This window comes from Oreochromis niloticus, linkage group LG2 (assembly GCF_001858045.2).
Source record: "Oreochromis niloticus isolate F11D_XX linkage group LG2, O_niloticus_UMD_NMBU, whole genome shotgun sequence".
NCBI classification, from domain to species: Eukaryota; Metazoa; Chordata; class Actinopteri; order Cichliformes; family Cichlidae; genus Oreochromis; species Oreochromis niloticus.
The window spans coordinates 343,141-348,868 of record NC_031966.2 but is presented as its reverse complement, the minus strand read 5'-3'; the positions used below and the strand labels follow the sequence as shown (position 1 = coordinate 348,868).

At 41.4% G+C, this 5,728-nt stretch overlaps 1 long non-coding RNA gene across 1 annotated transcript; it reads left to right on the top strand.

Annotated features, from left to right (window-relative positions):
- The first annotated feature begins 228 nt into the window (after positions 1 to 228).
- On the top strand, positions 229 to 2,760 carry LOC112847511 (uncharacterized). Its single transcript, XR_003221081.1, has 2 exons — positions 229 to 618; positions 707 to 2,760. It is a non-coding gene; the product is annotated as an uncharacterized LOC112847511 (long non-coding RNA).
- Positions 2,761 to 5,728: the final 2,968 nt, after the last annotated feature.

Sequence of the window (5,728 nt, the reverse complement as noted above, 5' to 3'; positions counted from 1 at the left end):
GGGTGCAAGATGCTAGCAGGCAGGGCATACATGGAACGCCATAACCAAGTGGCCGGTATAGTGTACAGGAACATCTGTGCCGAGTAGGGCCTGGAAGTCCTGAGGTCAGAATGACCTGGTTAAGGTCTAATGTGGTTGAACAAGGTAAGATCCTACAGGACTTACAGACACAGACTGCCAAAGTGCTATTGCTTCACCAACCAGACATAGTAGTGTAACCCAGTGAGTTTACACGACTCAGTAATGCACTACAACATGTTATCGTTAATTTTGATTCATCATTACTCTGTTAATCACAGAGTTGAGCTAAAGTAAATCAATAATAAAGGATAAATAATATAAATATAAAAATAAAACCCCAAAGAGTATATTTAACACCCCCTACTGGTTAGGAGGTAACAAGCCCCGCCTTCCCCTGCTCTGTACCGTCACATGTGCTCAGACACAGAGAGAGACGGAGGTGCACGAGACCATCGCTGATTTTCACCGCCAAGCTTGTTGCTGGAAAATAACCCTAAATTCGATAAATTGAGCAAATATCCATACCGGAGATCTGCATGGACCTTGGAGAAACGGACCTGATCTGTTGTGAACATTTTGGACTTTGAAACCATCGCGGTGAGTCAGAAGCTGTTAAGCTAACCTTGAAGCTAAAAAGCTAACAAGAAGTTAACGGGAATATAATGGCCCAATTTCAATGTTGTAGATCTGCACGGATGCGGATGAAACGGACAAGATCCTCTCTGAGAGTTGAACATTAGAAGCGTGCTGGAGAGTTAAACTGGGACTGGGCGAATCAGGCTAATTGAAAAGCTAACTAGCCTAATGCTCATAGCTGTAGCTGTAGCTGACCACGTTTTCACTGTGGGAGAACACACGGGGTTTCTCACGGAGTTCAGCCACTCTGAGCACTCAGCTTGTGTGCTGATGATGTTCTAGTATTACTTGTTGAATATTAAATGCACTAAAATAAGATGATGGGATAAGTTAATTTTGATCTTACAGGTCATGAATCTATTTTATTTTTGTTACATTTGATGCTCGAGCAGCACTGTGTAGATATCCCTGCATATTGCTGTTGTGCCAATGCCTTACCACATACTGTAAAACTACAGCCTGTGGGCTTTTGTGTACTTTTTGGTAATTTTATTTTGTACATTGACTGTAATTAACATATTGCTTCATTGCTATGCAGTGCAAAGCAATGCTCCTGTAATTCAGTTAAAGGGGCAGTACTATAAAAAATAATCTACCATAGTTCATGGTTTATTTATGATTTCTGATAGAAATGTGCACCTTGATGATAGAATAAGCTGATTGTGATTTAAAGATTGCATTCATGATTAAGATGCACTGTAGACTATAGTTAGAAATTAGAATTAATGTTTTGTGCTTGTTTTGTTATAGCACTTACATTATTTACATATGGCCATATATATCATTAGAGTGTGAATTGAATTAGTAATAGCCCTGTTGTTTACAGGCTAGGTTTTTTTGTGGGATCGTGAGACCTGGATTTCTTCCTGACGAGGAAGATGGCGAGCCTTTCCCTTTGAACTGAACCACAGCCATTCTGAGTTGGCCCAGAAGGGCAGGTTGCTCTTCTCTCACGAACAATTGCAACAGTGCGGTAGGACAAAATCGCACCAATCACAGACTTTTGACCTTTTGGATTTGACGCGACTGAACACTGACTATTAAGCCGGCAAGACTGACATATCTGAGCTCAGATAAGATTCTGATTGTTATTATTATTGCTGTCACTGTATATTATCTCGTGTTTTCATTCCTGTTTATGAAGTGCTGTTAACTTGTTGCTAAATAGTTTAATACAATTCAAAGCAACTTTACCTGTGGCTCCAGTCATTCTTCTCCACGCAACTCACCTTATCCCTCCTACGAATCTAGCTATTGGCCCATTCTCTCCATCTTACTTTAATATCCCCTACCCTATCCTGTACTTGGCTACAGTAGCATTGGACAAACAGAGGAAGACCAATAGATTTAGAGTTATACCAAGTAATAGAAACATCAGGAAGAATGAACATGTGAAGCTTGAGAATTACCAAGAGTGGAGCTTGAGAAGATGTGGAGGGTGAAGGCATCAGTGGTCCCTGCTGTAATCAGAGCACTCGGGGCAGTGACTCCGAAAACTGAGGAAATGGCTACAGCAAATCCCAGTAATGACATCTGAGATCCGTATCCAGAAGAGCACAGTCATAGGACAAGCAAAGATACTGCGCAGGACCCTCAAACTCCCAGGCCTCTGGTAGAGGACCCGAGCTTGAAGGATAAAGACTGCCTCTGTGTGTGTGTGTGTGGTTATTTCTGTACTCTGGACAAGAACAGACCCATCATACCTGAATAGAACAAGTTTTGCACTGTATTAGTCAGCATTGTTCAGTAAAGAAAACTTTATCTCATTATATCCTGCGCTGTCAGAAAGTAATACCCCCTGAGCATGTTGTTTTTCCAGGATAGACTGCTCTGCTTTTCAAGGTTTCACTGGTTTGAATATAAGTTATAAATATAAGTTTTCATGGCCCTGCAAAGATTTCTCATTTCCTGAAAAAAGGTCTTGCGCAGTATAGAATTTATTGTGAGGGCTGTTTCTTTTCTCCCAGACAGATTATGTGTGTAACCATGTTGTAGTGACAGTAATTATTTTGTAATCCGTCAGAATGACAGACAGCTGCGGCACTCATCAGTGCTACTAAAACTCTGAAAATGACTGTCAACATAAACCCTGATTGCAATGTATGTGGGCTCCTTCTGTCTCCTCGTCTCAAACATTTACTGAGGTTTGACTGATGGGACGTTTGAAATGCCAATATTTAATATGTGAGACAAAATGTTTTATTAGAAACTCTGTTCCATGGGAAGAGATTGTCAGACACTGAATAAAGGAAACCTGACAAAAAGATACGGTGTTAGGTGAAAAGCACAGTTATATCATGGGTATTCTAAAAAGAACAGAAAGTTTGTTATTAACATTTGTGGTACAATTTGGATGATTATCAAGACCGTTAACCTTTGGAAAGGCAGCAATGAAACTGCTGACCATGACCCGTAGGGCCCGACACACACAGTTCTGTTTTGTTTGTCATGCCAACTCAGTTATATACAAATATTTTTCGATCCAGTCGGCAAATCAGAGCTGTAGCTGTTTTAATCAATATTTGATCCATGATGTCAGTGTCAATCAAGTTGATGACTGGAAGTCATGTGACTACAGAGCTACGCTCAAGAAACTAGTTTTAGAAGATCTGAGCTTTGTGACATGGAGCATTATTCTATTGGAAGCTGCCATGACATGATGGCGACACAATGGCCATAAAAGCATAGATGTGGTCAGTAACAATGTGCAGGTAGGCTGTTGCATTTAATTCAACTGGGGCCCAAAGTGTGCAGTGAAAATTTCCCCCATTCCATTACACCAGCGGTCCCCAAACTTTTTTACCCCACAGACCGGTTTATGTCCAACAATACTTTCACAGACCGGCCTTTAAGATCTCGCGGATAAATACAACAAAATAAAACCAGTAAACCAAAAAAAGAAGATTGTGGCCAGTACAATCCTCTACGCCGTTGCATGCTGGGGGAGCAGGCTGAGGGTCACTGATGCTAACAGACTCAATAAACCAGGGGTAGGCAACCTTTCTGATGATGAGTGCCATCTAAAATTTCCTCAGAAGTTAATATGACTGCATTAGCAATAAATTTAATAACGCTCTCTATTAACAGTTACACACTAACTTTATAGAATTATATTTGTTTGCAGATGTTGCCAGCTATCAGCTATTTTGAAACAACAAGAAAAAGACACTTTTTATCCATAACAGCAAATGAACTGTACAACAGAAAATGCAAATGCTATTTATGGTCTCCTCACAACAATGATAAGAAAAATAAACTGGGCCAATATGGTATGTTTGTTAATACAGAGACACACATGTTAATATGATCTCTGGTCTCCCACTCAGAGACACAGGTCTCCGGGTCTCCAGCTTTCAGACGGCTACCTGAGGACACTCTTCATGTGAGAGAAAATCTGCTCACACAGACATGTAGAGCCAAATACTGTCAATAAGGCCTCTGCAATGTTCTGAAGACAGTTAAACTTGTCAGGTAGTGATGTCCAGCAGGTGAAAATGCAGCTCCATGAACACGCACAGTTATGGATACCAGCTGCGTTTGTAGTTCTGCAAACTTTGACCCCACAGAGTCGAGCTTTTCAGTTCAATCAGCTGCATTTCAATGTCTTCTGTGTCCAGCCAGTTAATGCGAGACAAACCCAGCTGCTCATTAAAGCTTTCTGGTTTGATCAGAAAAGAAAACATTGCTCCATACACCTGTAAGTCCTGAAAACACATTGTGAATTCTGTCTCGAGTCTACGCATGTATCCGTGTATTTCCGTGGTGCTGATGCTGCGCTGAGCGGACAGATCCTGAAGCATTTGAAGTGTCAGAATGTGGAAATTTCAACATCGCTTGAAAAAACTGCCAGCTAGCAACGTCCCTCTCACCGGTAGGCTAAGTTATTTTTAGCCAATTACAAGTTGAATCTGGTAGTTGGGGTTGTTAGCTAAGATACCGTCATTAAGAAGCGGCACAACTAATGTGTGTATACGAGCTAATTTGTGATGTGCACCGCTGGCCCGGCCATTTATTTTTTAATGCACCTTCTCAGATTAATTCACTGCGTGTCATGCCCAGGGCTGGACTGGGACAAAACATCGGCCCGGGCATTTCGACTAGAGACCGGCCCACCAGGTATAGGAAAAGCCATAAAGCCTTTGAATGAAAACAAACGCTGCTGTCACAGTGATGTACACTGTCTTGTTGGTATATATGTATGATTGCTATACATTTAAATCAGATGAAAACATTTGTTGTAAGATTCAGATAATTATCAAAAGCGAGAAATTTTAAATGAGAATAAGAAAGAAAAGTATTTCTTTGTACCCCCCTTTCCCTGTTAATGCCCTACCTGGCCCCCTGGCAAAACTTTGCTAGACCCGCCCCTGCACAGTTACCAGCTGTCAGCTACATAGAAAAGGATCCTGGTGTTATTTGTCTCTCAGAAACAGTTCATAACTTCCCTTCAACTCATTCATGTCACCTAAAAGGTAAACCTGTTTCTCCATCACCTGTTCAGCTCTGATGATTCAGTAAGGACATCTCCTGGTTTCATCTTCATGTTTCCCTCTCACCACATATCCAAACCGATATCATGACCAGCAGCTTTTACAGCTGTGGCTCCAGCAAACATCAGCTGATACTAGAAATTATTATTAAATAAATTCTAACAACAGTTGATCAAGCTTAAACGTGCTGCTGTTGTTTAGCGCGACATCCGGCGGTTTCCTCTTTCTGGTGCAAAGAGAGAAAAGCCGATCAGCTGATCATTGATCAGTTTCATGATTGAAGCAGCAACAGGAGAGGGAGGGGAGAGAGTGAGAGAAGAAATTGCAGCTGTGCAGCGTAACGACAGAATAAATCCAGCTTTGTGTCTTTTTCCATCCTGGCTGAAGTCCGGGACAAACTGTGCTCCTTTTCAGCTCAACACGAAACGTGTAATATTTTCTCTGAATGCGGGACCATTCCGTTCTTTTACGGGACGGTTGGCAACTCTACTAACTAACCTTATGAATAAAATAAAGTTCACTATCAGTAACATCATAGCACCCACCCAGCTGTATATAAACTCCGTCATGCTAGCTAGCAC